Source organism: Schistocerca americana, chromosome 9, assembly GCF_021461395.2.
Source record: "Schistocerca americana isolate TAMUIC-IGC-003095 chromosome 9, iqSchAmer2.1, whole genome shotgun sequence".
NCBI lineage: Eukaryota > Metazoa > Arthropoda > Insecta > Orthoptera > Acrididae > Schistocerca > Schistocerca americana.
In genome coordinates, this window is record NC_060127.1 from 126,514,858 (window position 1) to 126,527,262 (window position 12,405).

The 12,405-nt window shown below is 50.9% G+C and overlaps 16 non-coding genes across 16 annotated transcripts; all 16 read right to left on the minus strand.

Moving 5' to 3' along the window:
• Positions 1-567: 567 nt before the first annotated feature.
• On the minus strand, positions 568-641 carry Trnaa-agc. Its single transcript has one exon. It is a non-coding gene; the product is annotated as a tRNA-Ala (tRNA).
• Positions 642-1,057: 416 nt separating this feature from the next.
• On the minus strand, positions 1,058-1,130 carry Trnaa-ugc. The gene has a single exon. It is a non-coding gene; the product is annotated as a tRNA-Ala (tRNA).
• Positions 1,131-2,143: 1,013 nt separating this feature from the next.
• On the minus strand, positions 2,144-2,216 carry Trnaa-agc. The gene has a single exon. It is a non-coding gene; the product is annotated as a tRNA-Ala (tRNA).
• Positions 2,217-2,632: 416 nt separating this feature from the next.
• On the minus strand, positions 2,633-2,705 carry Trnaa-ugc. The gene has a single exon. It is a non-coding gene; the product is annotated as a tRNA-Ala (tRNA).
• Positions 2,706-3,718: 1,013 nt separating this feature from the next.
• Trnaa-agc lies at positions 3,719-3,791 on the minus strand. The gene has a single exon. It is a non-coding gene; the product is annotated as a tRNA-Ala (tRNA).
• Positions 3,792-4,207: 416 nt separating this feature from the next.
• Trnaa-ugc lies at positions 4,208-4,280 on the minus strand. The gene has a single exon. It is a non-coding gene; the product is annotated as a tRNA-Ala (tRNA).
• Positions 4,281-5,293: 1,013 nt separating this feature from the next.
• On the minus strand, positions 5,294-5,366 carry Trnaa-agc. Its single transcript has one exon. It is a non-coding gene; the product is annotated as a tRNA-Ala (tRNA).
• Positions 5,367-5,782: 416 nt separating this feature from the next.
• Positions 5,783-5,855, minus strand: Trnaa-ugc. Its single transcript has one exon. It is a non-coding gene; the product is annotated as a tRNA-Ala (tRNA).
• Positions 5,856-6,868: 1,013 nt separating this feature from the next.
• On the minus strand, positions 6,869-6,941 carry Trnaa-agc. The gene has a single exon. It is a non-coding gene; the product is annotated as a tRNA-Ala (tRNA).
• A 416-nt stretch (positions 6,942-7,357) lies between these two features.
• Trnaa-ugc lies at positions 7,358-7,430 on the minus strand. The gene has a single exon. It is a non-coding gene; the product is annotated as a tRNA-Ala (tRNA).
• A 1,013-nt stretch (positions 7,431-8,443) lies between these two features.
• Positions 8,444-8,516, minus strand: Trnaa-agc. Its single transcript has one exon. It is a non-coding gene; the product is annotated as a tRNA-Ala (tRNA).
• Positions 8,517-8,932: 416 nt separating this feature from the next.
• Trnaa-ugc lies at positions 8,933-9,005 on the minus strand. Its single transcript has one exon. It is a non-coding gene; the product is annotated as a tRNA-Ala (tRNA).
• A 1,013-nt stretch (positions 9,006-10,018) lies between these two features.
• Positions 10,019-10,091, minus strand: Trnaa-agc. Its single transcript has one exon. It is a non-coding gene; the product is annotated as a tRNA-Ala (tRNA).
• Positions 10,092-10,507: 416 nt separating this feature from the next.
• Trnaa-ugc lies at positions 10,508-10,580 on the minus strand. Its single transcript has one exon. It is a non-coding gene; the product is annotated as a tRNA-Ala (tRNA).
• A 1,013-nt stretch (positions 10,581-11,593) lies between these two features.
• On the minus strand, positions 11,594-11,666 carry Trnaa-agc. Its single transcript has one exon. It is a non-coding gene; the product is annotated as a tRNA-Ala (tRNA).
• Positions 11,667-12,082: 416 nt separating this feature from the next.
• Trnaa-ugc lies at positions 12,083-12,155 on the minus strand. The gene has a single exon. It is a non-coding gene; the product is annotated as a tRNA-Ala (tRNA).
• Between the last annotated feature and the right edge of the window lie 250 nt (positions 12,156-12,405).

Here is a 12,405-nt window from a genome sequence, read left to right on the forward strand (position 1 = left end):
CTTTTCCGACTTTACACGACGCTCACGCAACGCTCACGCTAGTGACAGCCTTATTTAGAGCTTGACGTCGCACACAATCGAATGAGCACATTTCGCCTACGACTTAGGCCGCCCTCCTAGTGTGGCTGTTCGGTGTCTGCAGGCAGCGAGGGGCTGCAAGCTTCCTGTGTTCGCGCCTATGTCACCTCTGCTTGCTTGTCAGAGACAGAGTATCGCAAAACATACAACTCACTCCATGAATTGATTGCTACGGCATCTGTCATCAGCAGTCACAACTAGCAACACCAGTAGCAGCCGACTGCACGTCAAGAATTGGAATGTGCAGTGGGATTTTTGTGAATTCGGCGCAAGGCTGATCTTTGCGACATAGGTTTGAGAATCTTATGGGAACACTTGTACTGTTTCTAAATTAAGTGTAGTGGTGGGAGGAGGGTGCTTCGTGCGCATTACAGCACGCTTGCCAATTGTGGCTGCTAATCGTTGGCTCGTATCTGCCTTGACACATTTTCTGGCTGTGAATTATTCCACTTGCATGGCAGTGTGCGCATGTTGGTGTGTTAAAAATTCTGGAGGCGCTGGGGTATCGATCCCAGTACCTCTCGCATGCTAAGCGAGCGCTCTACCATCTGAGCTACGCCCCCTGCTGACGAACTGCGCTACATACAGCCATATCAATGGCACAGACCCTTGCACTCCCATTATTCCGCTGACAAACACTACTCTCAATGTGCCCGTGAGGGTGTCTTTCAGGTTTCCTGCATTCTGTATCGAATCGTAGTTGGCCAAAATCAAAGTGGCACGCACGACGTCGAAAATAGCGTTCGGCCAACGCTCTGAGGTAGACGAACGTGTTGTCCACTCTCTAGACTTCATTGAGGTTAGGCCGTTATACCTAAGGCAGATTTGCACTCGATGACACCTCGACAACAGCCGGTCCTCACATTTACGTCTTGCTCTCCTTACGTCAGTATACGAGTCTGTGACGCTGGCTTTGCAACATCTTGCGTGCCTTTAGGCTCGCCGCGACCAACACTTACCACGCACTGACCACAAAACATGGAGGCGCCGGGGTTTGAACCCGGGACCTTTCACATGCAAAGCGAACGCTCTACCAACTGAGCTACGCCCCCAAGCACAACCAAGCTGCGCTGTTCTCCGTTCTTTGCTACTCTTATGTGCACGGACACGATGGTTGGTTGGTTTGCAGGGGTGAAGGGACCAGAGTACAAAGGCGCGGACACGTTCACATACGCAAGAGTTCCAAGTAGTTTCGATGCTCTGGTATTACGACTGCAAATTCCGTCCGTTTTTAACGTCTTAAATTGAAGGGACAGTCACAAGTTGCTCCGTTTTCACTCCATGTCGACAATCACACAGCACCTGAGGTAACAAGCACATCTGAAGACCCATTGTGCACTCGACTGTTCATGCCAACTCACTGCCTCGCACTTTACTACTGTGTACCACTCTTGTCGTCCAACTGCAAAAGACTGGGCCACAACAACTTTCCGCGTCTCCATTGCACTGCGCAAACTACGAAACGCTCCCCAAACATGCCACTCACCCACGCAGACGACTTTTCCGACTTTACACGACGCTCACGCAACGCTCACGCTAGTGACAGCCTTATTTAGAGCTTGACGTCGCACACAATCGAATGAGCACATTTCGCCTACGACTTAGGCCGCCCTCCTAGTGTGGCTGTTCGGTGTCTGCAGGCAGCGAGGGGCTGCAAGCTTCCTGTGTTCGCGCCTATGTCACCTCTGCTTGCTTGTCAGAGACAGAGTATCGCAAAACATACAACTCACTCCATGAATTGATTGCTACGGCATCTGTCATCAGCAGTCACAACTAGCAACACCAGTAGCAGCCGACTGCACGTCAAGAATTGGAATGTGCAGTGGGATTTTTGTGAATTCGGCGCAAGGCTGATCTTTGCGACATAGGTTTGAGAATCTTATGGGAACACTTGTACTGTTTCTAAATTAAGTGTAGTGGTGGGAGGAGGGTGCTTCGTGCGCATTACAGCACGCTTGCCAATTGTGGCTGCTAATCGTTGGCTCGTATCTGCCTTGACACATTTTCTGGCTGTGAATTATTCCACTTGCATGGCAGTGTGCGCATGTTGGTGTGTTAAAAATTCTGGAGGCGCTGGGTATCGATCCCAGTACCTCTCGCATGCTAAGCGAGCGCTCTACCATCTGAGCTACGCCCCCTGCTGACGAACTGCGCTACATACAGCCATATCAATGGCACAGACCCTTGCACTCCCATTATTCCGCTGACAAACACTACTCTCAATGTGCCCGTGAGGGTGTCTTTCAGGTTTCCTGCATTCTGTATCGAATCGTAGTTGGCCAAAATCAAAGTGGCACGCACGACGTCGAAAATAGCGTTCGGCCAACGCTCTGAGGTAGACGAACGTGTTGTCCACTCTCTAGACTTCATTGAGGTTAGGCCGTTATACCTAAGGCAGATTTGCACTCGATGACACCTCGACAACAGCCGGTCCTCACATTTACGTCTTGCTCTCCTTACGTCAGTATACGAGTCTGTGACGCTGGCTTTGCAACATCTTGCGTGCCTTTAGGCTCGCCGCGACCAACACTTACCACGCACTGACCACAAAACATGGAGGCGCCGGGGTTTGAACCCGGGACCTTTCACATGCAAAGCGAACGCTCTACCAACTGAGCTACGCCCCCAAGCACAACCAAGCTGCGCTGTTCTCCGTTCTTTGCTACTCTTATGTGCACGGACACGATGGTTGGTTGGTTTGCAGGGGTGAAGGGACCAGAGTACAAAGGCGCGGACACGTTCACATACGCAAGAGTTCCAAGTAGTTTCGATGCTCTGGTATTACGACTGCAAATTCCGTCCGTTTTTAACGTCTTAAATTGAAGGGACAGTCACAAGTTGCTCCGTTTTCACTCCATGTCGACAATCACACAGCACCTGAGGTAACAAGCACATCTGAAGACCCATTGTGCACTCGACTGTTCATGCCAACTCACTGCCTCGCACTTTACTACTGTGTACCACTCTTGTCGTCCAACTGCAAAAGACTGGGCCACAACAACTTTCCGCGTCTCCATTGCACTGCGCAAACTACGAAACGCTCCCCAAACATGCCACTCACCCACGCAGACGACTTTTCCGACTTTACACGACGCTCACGCAACGCTCACGCTAGTGACAGCCTTATTTAGAGCTTGACGTCGCACACAATCGAATGAGCACATTTCGCCTACGACTTAGGCCGCCCTCCTAGTGTGGCTGTTCGGTGTCTGCAGGCAGCGAGGGGCTGCAAGCTTCCTGTGTTCGCGCCTATGTCACCTCTGCTTGCTTGTCAGAGACAGAGTATCGCAAAACATACAACTCACTCCATGAATTGATTGCTACGGCATCTGTCATCAGCAGTCACAACTAGCAACACCAGTAGCAGCCGACTGCACGTCAAGAATTGGAATGTGCAGTGGGATTTTTGTGAATTCGGCGCAAGGCTGATCTTTGCGACATAGGTTTGAGAATCTTATGGGAACACTTGTACTGTTTCTAAATTAAGTGTAGTGGTGGGAGGAGGGTGCTTCGTGCGCATTACAGCACGCTTGCCAATTGTGGCTGCTAATCGTTGGCTCGTATCTGCCTTGACACATTTTCTGGCTGTGAATTATTCCACTTGCATGGCAGTGTGCGCATGTTGGTGTGTTAAAAATTCTGGAGGCGCTGGGTATCGATCCCAGTACCTCTCGCATGCTAAGCGAGCGCTCTACCATCTGAGCTACGCCCCCTGCTGACGAACTGCGCTACATACAGCCATATCAATGGCACAGACCCTTGCACTCCCATTATTCCGCTGACAAACACTACTCTCAATGTGCCCGTGAGGGTGTCTTTCAGGTTTCCTGCATTCTGTATCGAATCGTAGTTGGCCAAAATCAAAGTGGCACGCACGACGTCGAAAATAGCGTTCGGCCAACGCTCTGAGGTAGACGAACGTGTTGTCCACTCTCTAGACTTCATTGAGGTTAGGCCGTTATACCTAAGGCAGATTTGCACTCGATGACACCTCGACAACAGCCGGTCCTCACATTTACGTCTTGCTCTCCTTACGTCAGTATACGAGTCTGTGACGCTGGCTTTGCAACATCTTGCGTGCCTTTAGGCTCGCCGCGACCAACACTTACCACGCACTGACCACAAAACATGGAGGCGCCGGGGTTTGAACCCGGGACCTTTCACATGCAAAGCGAACGCTCTACCAACTGAGCTACGCCCCCAAGCACAACCAAGCTGCGCTGTTCTCCGTTCTTTGCTACTCTTATGTGCACGGACACGATGGTTGGTTGGTTTGCAGGGGTGAAGGGACCAGAGTACAAAGGCGCGGACACGTTCACATACGCAAGAGTTCCAAGTAGTTTCGATGCTCTGGTATTACGACTGCAAATTCCGTCCGTTTTTAACGTCTTAAATTGAAGGGACAGTCACAAGTTGCTCCGTTTTCACTCCATGTCGACAATCACACAGCACCTGAGGTAACAAGCACATCTGAAGACCCATTGTGCACTCGACTGTTCATGCCAACTCACTGCCTCGCACTTTACTACTGTGTACCACTCTTGTCGTCCAACTGCAAAAGACTGGGCCACAACAACTTTCCGCGTCTCCATTGCACTGCGCAAACTACGAAACGCTCCCCAAACATGCCACTCACCCACGCAGACGACTTTTCCGACTTTACACGACGCTCACGCAACGCTCACGCTAGTGACAGCCTTATTTAGAGCTTGACGTCGCACACAATCGAATGAGCACATTTCGCCTACGACTTAGGCCGCCCTCCTAGTGTGGCTGTTCGGTGTCTGCAGGCAGCGAGGGGCTGCAAGCTTCCTGTGTTCGCGCCTATGTCACCTCTGCTTGCTTGTCAGAGACAGAGTATCGCAAAACATACAACTCACTCCATGAATTGATTGCTACGGCATCTGTCATCAGCAGTCACAACTAGCAACACCAGTAGCAGCCGACTGCACGTCAAGAATTGGAATGTGCAGTGGGATTTTTGTGAATTCGGCGCAAGGCTGATCTTTGCGACATAGGTTTGAGAATCTTATGGGAACACTTGTACTGTTTCTAAATTAAGTGTAGTGGTGGGAGGAGGGTGCTTCGTGCGCATTACAGCACGCTTGCCAATTGTGGCTGCTAATCGTTGGCTCGTATCTGCCTTGACACATTTTCTGGCTGTGAATTATTCCACTTGCATGGCAGTGTGCGCATGTTGGTGTGTTAAAAATTCTGGAGGCGCTGGGTATCGATCCCAGTACCTCTCGCATGCTAAGCGAGCGCTCTACCATCTGAGCTACGCCCCCTGCTGACGAACTGCGCTACATACAGCCATATCAATGGCACAGACCCTTGCACTCCCATTATTCCGCTGACAAACACTACTCTCAATGTGCCCGTGAGGGTGTCTTTCAGGTTTCCTGCATTCTGTATCGAATCGTAGTTGGCCAAAATCAAAGTGGCACGCACGACGTCGAAAATAGCGTTCGGCCAACGCTCTGAGGTAGACGAACGTGTTGTCCACTCTCTAGACTTCATTGAGGTTAGGCCGTTATACCTAAGGCAGATTTGCACTCGATGACACCTCGACAACAGCCGGTCCTCACATTTACGTCTTGCTCTCCTTACGTCAGTATACGAGTCTGTGACGCTGGCTTTGCAACATCTTGCGTGCCTTTAGGCTCGCCGCGACCAACACTTACCACGCACTGACCACAAAACATGGAGGCGCCGGGGTTTGAACCCGGGACCTTTCACATGCAAAGCGAACGCTCTACCAACTGAGCTACGCCCCCAAGCACAACCAAGCTGCGCTGTTCTCCGTTCTTTGCTACTCTTATGTGCACGGACACGATGGTTGGTTGGTTTGCAGGGGTGAAGGGACCAGAGTACAAAGGCGCGGACACGTTCACATACGCAAGAGTTCCAAGTAGTTTCGATGCTCTGGTATTACGACTGCAAATTCCGTCCGTTTTTAACGTCTTAAATTGAAGGGACAGTCACAAGTTGCTCCGTTTTCACTCCATGTCGACAATCACACAGCACCTGAGGTAACAAGCACATCTGAAGACCCATTGTGCACTCGACTGTTCATGCCAACTCACTGCCTCGCACTTTACTACTGTGTACCACTCTTGTCGTCCAACTGCAAAAGACTGGGCCACAACAACTTTCCGCGTCTCCATTGCACTGCGCAAACTACGAAACGCTCCCCAAACATGCCACTCACCCACGCAGACGACTTTTCCGACTTTACACGACGCTCACGCAACGCTCACGCTAGTGACAGCCTTATTTAGAGCTTGACGTCGCACACAATCGAATGAGCACATTTCGCCTACGACTTAGGCCGCCCTCCTAGTGTGGCTGTTCGGTGTCTGCAGGCAGCGAGGGGCTGCAAGCTTCCTGTGTTCGCGCCTATGTCACCTCTGCTTGCTTGTCAGAGACAGAGTATCGCAAAACATACAACTCACTCCATGAATTGATTGCTACGGCATCTGTCATCAGCAGTCACAACTAGCAACACCAGTAGCAGCCGACTGCACGTCAAGAATTGGAATGTGCAGTGGGATTTTTGTGAATTCGGCGCAAGGCTGATCTTTGCGACATAGGTTTGAGAATCTTATGGGAACACTTGTACTGTTTCTAAATTAAGTGTAGTGGTGGGAGGAGGGTGCTTCGTGCGCATTACAGCACGCTTGCCAATTGTGGCTGCTAATCGTTGGCTCGTATCTGCCTTGACACATTTTCTGGCTGTGAATTATTCCACTTGCATGGCAGTGTGCGCATGTTGGTGTGTTAAAAATTCTGGAGGCGCTGGGTATCGATCCCAGTACCTCTCGCATGCTAAGCGAGCGCTCTACCATCTGAGCTACGCCCCCTGCTGACGAACTGCGCTACATACAGCCATATCAATGGCACAGACCCTTGCACTCCCATTATTCCGCTGACAAACACTACTCTCAATGTGCCCGTGAGGGTGTCTTTCAGGTTTCCTGCATTCTGTATCGAATCGTAGTTGGCCAAAATCAAAGTGGCACGCACGACGTCGAAAATAGCGTTCGGCCAACGCTCTGAGGTAGACGAACGTGTTGTCCACTCTCTAGACTTCATTGAGGTTAGGCCGTTATACCTAAGGCAGATTTGCACTCGATGACACCTCGACAACAGCCGGTCCTCACATTTACGTCTTGCTCTCCTTACGTCAGTATACGAGTCTGTGACGCTGGCTTTGCAACATCTTGCGTGCCTTTAGGCTCGCCGCGACCAACACTTACCACGCACTGACCACAAAACATGGAGGCGCCGGGGTTTGAACCCGGGACCTTTCACATGCAAAGCGAACGCTCTACCAACTGAGCTACGCCCCCAAGCACAACCAAGCTGCGCTGTTCTCCGTTCTTTGCTACTCTTATGTGCACGGACACGATGGTTGGTTGGTTTGCAGGGGTGAAGGGACCAGAGTACAAAGGCGCGGACACGTTCACATACGCAAGAGTTCCAAGTAGTTTCGATGCTCTGGTATTACGACTGCAAATTCCGTCCGTTTTTAACGTCTTAAATTGAAGGGACAGTCACAAGTTGCTCCGTTTTCACTCCATGTCGACAATCACACAGCACCTGAGGTAACAAGCACATCTGAAGACCCATTGTGCACTCGACTGTTCATGCCAACTCACTGCCTCGCACTTTACTACTGTGTACCACTCTTGTCGTCCAACTGCAAAAGACTGGGCCACAACAACTTTCCGCGTCTCCATTGCACTGCGCAAACTACGAAACGCTCCCCAAACATGCCACTCACCCACGCAGACGACTTTTCCGACTTTACACGACGCTCACGCAACGCTCACGCTAGTGACAGCCTTATTTAGAGCTTGACGTCGCACACAATCGAATGAGCACATTTCGCCTACGACTTAGGCCGCCCTCCTAGTGTGGCTGTTCGGTGTCTGCAGGCAGCGAGGGGCTGCAAGCTTCCTGTGTTCGCGCCTATGTCACCTCTGCTTGCTTGTCAGAGACAGAGTATCGCAAAACATACAACTCACTCCATGAATTGATTGCTACGGCATCTGTCATCAGCAGTCACAACTAGCAACACCAGTAGCAGCCGACTGCACGTCAAGAATTGGAATGTGCAGTGGGATTTTTGTGAATTCGGCGCAAGGCTGATCTTTGCGACATAGGTTTGAGAATCTTATGGGAACACTTGTACTGTTTCTAAATTAAGTGTAGTGGTGGGAGGAGGGTGCTTCGTGCGCATTACAGCACGCTTGCCAATTGTGGCTGCTAATCGTTGGCTCGTATCTGCCTTGACACATTTTCTGGCTGTGAATTATTCCACTTGCATGGCAGTGTGCGCATGTTGGTGTGTTAAAAATTCTGGAGGCGCTGGGTATCGATCCCAGTACCTCTCGCATGCTAAGCGAGCGCTCTACCATCTGAGCTACGCCCCCTGCTGACGAACTGCGCTACATACAGCCATATCAATGGCACAGACCCTTGCACTCCCATTATTCCGCTGACAAACACTACTCTCAATGTGCCCGTGAGGGTGTCTTTCAGGTTTCCTGCATTCTGTATCGAATCGTAGTTGGCCAAAATCAAAGTGGCACGCACGACGTCGAAAATAGCGTTCGGCCAACGCTCTGAGGTAGACGAACGTGTTGTCCACTCTCTAGACTTCATTGAGGTTAGGCCGTTATACCTAAGGCAGATTTGCACTCGATGACACCTCGACAACAGCCGGTCCTCACATTTACGTCTTGCTCTCCTTACGTCAGTATACGAGTCTGTGACGCTGGCTTTGCAACATCTTGCGTGCCTTTAGGCTCGCCGCGACCAACACTTACCACGCACTGACCACAAAACATGGAGGCGCCGGGGTTTGAACCCGGGACCTTTCACATGCAAAGCGAACGCTCTACCAACTGAGCTACGCCCCCAAGCACAACCAAGCTGCGCTGTTCTCCGTTCTTTGCTACTCTTATGTGCACGGACACGATGGTTGGTTGGTTTGCAGGGGTGAAGGGACCAGAGTACAAAGGCGCGGACACGTTCACATACGCAAGAGTTCCAAGTAGTTTCGATGCTCTGGTATTACGACTGCAAATTCCGTCCGTTTTTAACGTCTTAAATTGAAGGGACAGTCACAAGTTGCTCCGTTTTCACTCCATGTCGACAATCACACAGCACCTGAGGTAACAAGCACATCTGAAGACCCATTGTGCACTCGACTGTTCATGCCAACTCACTGCCTCGCACTTTACTACTGTGTACCACTCTTGTCGTCCAACTGCAAAAGACTGGGCCACAACAACTTTCCGCGTCTCCATTGCACTGCGCAAACTACGAAACGCTCCCCAAACATGCCACTCACCCACGCAGACGACTTTTCCGACTTTACACGACGCTCACGCAACGCTCACGCTAGTGACAGCCTTATTTAGAGCTTGACGTCGCACACAATCGAATGAGCACATTTCGCCTACGACTTAGGCCGCCCTCCTAGTGTGGCTGTTCGGTGTCTGCAGGCAGCGAGGGGCTGCAAGCTTCCTGTGTTCGCGCCTATGTCACCTCTGCTTGCTTGTCAGAGACAGAGTATCGCAAAACATACAACTCACTCCATGAATTGATTGCTACGGCATCTGTCATCAGCAGTCACAACTAGCAACACCAGTAGCAGCCGACTGCACGTCAAGAATTGGAATGTGCAGTGGGATTTTTGTGAATTCGGCGCAAGGCTGATCTTTGCGACATAGGTTTGAGAATCTTATGGGAACACTTGTACTGTTTCTAAATTAAGTGTAGTGGTGGGAGGAGGGTGCTTCGTGCGCATTACAGCACGCTTGCCAATTGTGGCTGCTAATCGTTGGCTCGTATCTGCCTTGACACATTTTCTGGCTGTGAATTATTCCACTTGCATGGCAGTGTGCGCATGTTGGTGTGTTAAAAATTCTGGAGGCGCTGGGTATCGATCCCAGTACCTCTCGCATGCTAAGCGAGCGCTCTACCATCTGAGCTACGCCCCCTGCTGACGAACTGCGCTACATACAGCCATATCAATGGCACAGACCCTTGCACTCCCATTATTCCGCTGACAAACACTACTCTCAATGTGCCCGTGAGGGTGTCTTTCAGGTTTCCTGCATTCTGTATCGAATCGTAGTTGGCCAAAATCAAAGTGGCACGCACGACGTCGAAAATAGCGTTCGGCCAACGCTCTGAGGTAGACGAACGTGTTGTCCACTCTCTAGACTTCATTGAGGTTAGGCCGTTATACCTAAGGCAGATTTGCACTCGATGACACCTCGACAACAGCCGGTCCTCACATTTACGTCTTGCTCTCCTTACGTCAGTATACGAGTCTGTGACGCTGGCTTTGCAACATCTTGCGTGCCTTTAGGCTCGCCGCGACCAACACTTACCACGCACTGACCACAAAACATGGAGGCGCCGGGGTTTGAACCCGGGACCTTTCACATGCAAAGCGAACGCTCTACCAACTGAGCTACGCCCCCAAGCACAACCAAGCTGCGCTGTTCTCCGTTCTTTGCTACTCTTATGTGCACGGACACGATGGTTGGTTGGTTTGCAGGGGTGAAGGGACCAGAGTACAAAGGCGCGGACACGTTCACATACGCAAGAGTTCCAAGTAGTTTCGATGCTCTGGTATTACGACTGCAAATTCCGTCCGTTTTTAACGTCTTAAATTGAAGGGACAGTCACAAGTTGCTCCGTTTTCACTCCATGTCGACAATCACACAGCACCTGAGGTAACAAGCACATCTGAAGACCCATTGTGCACTCGACTGTTCATGCCAACTCACTGCCTCGCACTTTACTACTGTGTACCACTCTTGTCGTCCAACTGCAAAAGACTGGGCCACAACAACTTTCCGCGTCTCCATTGCACTGCGCAAACTACGAAACGCTCCCCAAACATGCCACTCACCCACGCAGACGACTTTTCCGACTTTACACGACGCTCACGCAACGCTCACGCTAGTGACAGCCTTATTTAGAGCTTGACGTCGCACACAATCGAATGAGCACATTTCGCCTACGACTTAGGCCGCCCTCCTAGTGTGGCTGTTCGGTGTCTGCAGGCAGCGAGGGGCTGCAAGCTTCCTGTGTTCGCGCCTATGTCACCTCTGCTTGCTTGTCAGAGACAGAGTATCGCAAAACATACAACTCACTCCATGAATTGATTGCTACGGCATCTGTCATCAGCAGTCACAACTAGCAACACCAGTAGCAGCCGACTGCACGTCAAGAATTGGAATGTGCAGTGGGATTTTTGTGAATTCGGCGCAAGGCTGATCTTTGCGACATAGGTTTGAGAATCTTATGGGAACACTTGTACTGTTTCTAAATTAAGTGTAGTGGTGGGAGGAGGGTGCTTCGTGCGCATTACAGCACGCTTGCCAATTGTGGCTGCTAATCGTTGGCTCGTATCTGCCTTGACACATTTTCTGGCTGTGAATTATTCCACTTGCATGGCAGTGTGCGCATGTTGGTGTGTTAAAAATTCTGGAGGCGCTGGGTATCGATCCCAGTACCTCTCGCATGCTAAGCGAGCGCTCTACCATCTGAGCTACGCCCCCTGCTGACGAACTGCGCTACATACAGCCATATCAATGGCACAGACCCTTGCACTCCCATTATTCCGCTGACAAACACTACTCTCAATGTGCCCGTGAGGGTGTCTTTCAGGTTTCCTGCATTCTGTATCGAATCGTAGTTGGCCAAAATCAAAGTGGCACGCACGACGACGAAAATAGCGTTCGGCCAACGCTCTGAGGTAGACGAACGTGTTGTCCACTCTCTAGACTTCATTGAGGTTAGGCCGTTATACCTAAGGCAGATTTGCACTCGATGACACCTCGACAACAGCCGGTCCTCACATTTACGTCTTGCTCTCCTTACGTCAGTATACGAGTCTGTGACGCTGGCTTTGCAACATCTTGCGTGCCTTTAGGCTCGCCGCGACCAACACTTACCACGCACTGACCACAAAACATGGAGGCGCCGGGGTTTGAACCCGGGACCTTTCACATGCAAAGCGAACGCTCTACCAACTGAGCTACGCCCCCAAGCACAACCAAGCTGCGCTGTTCTCCGTTCTTTGCTACTCTTATGTGCACGGACACGATGGTTGGTTGGTTTGCAGGGGTGAAGGGACCAGAGTACAAAGGCGCGGACACGTTCACATACGCAAGAGTTCCAAGTAGTTTCGATGCTCTGGTATTACGACTGCAAATTCCGTCCGTTTTTAACGTCTTAAATTGAAGGGACAGTCACAAGTTGCTCCGTTTTCACTCCATGTCGACAATCACACAGCAC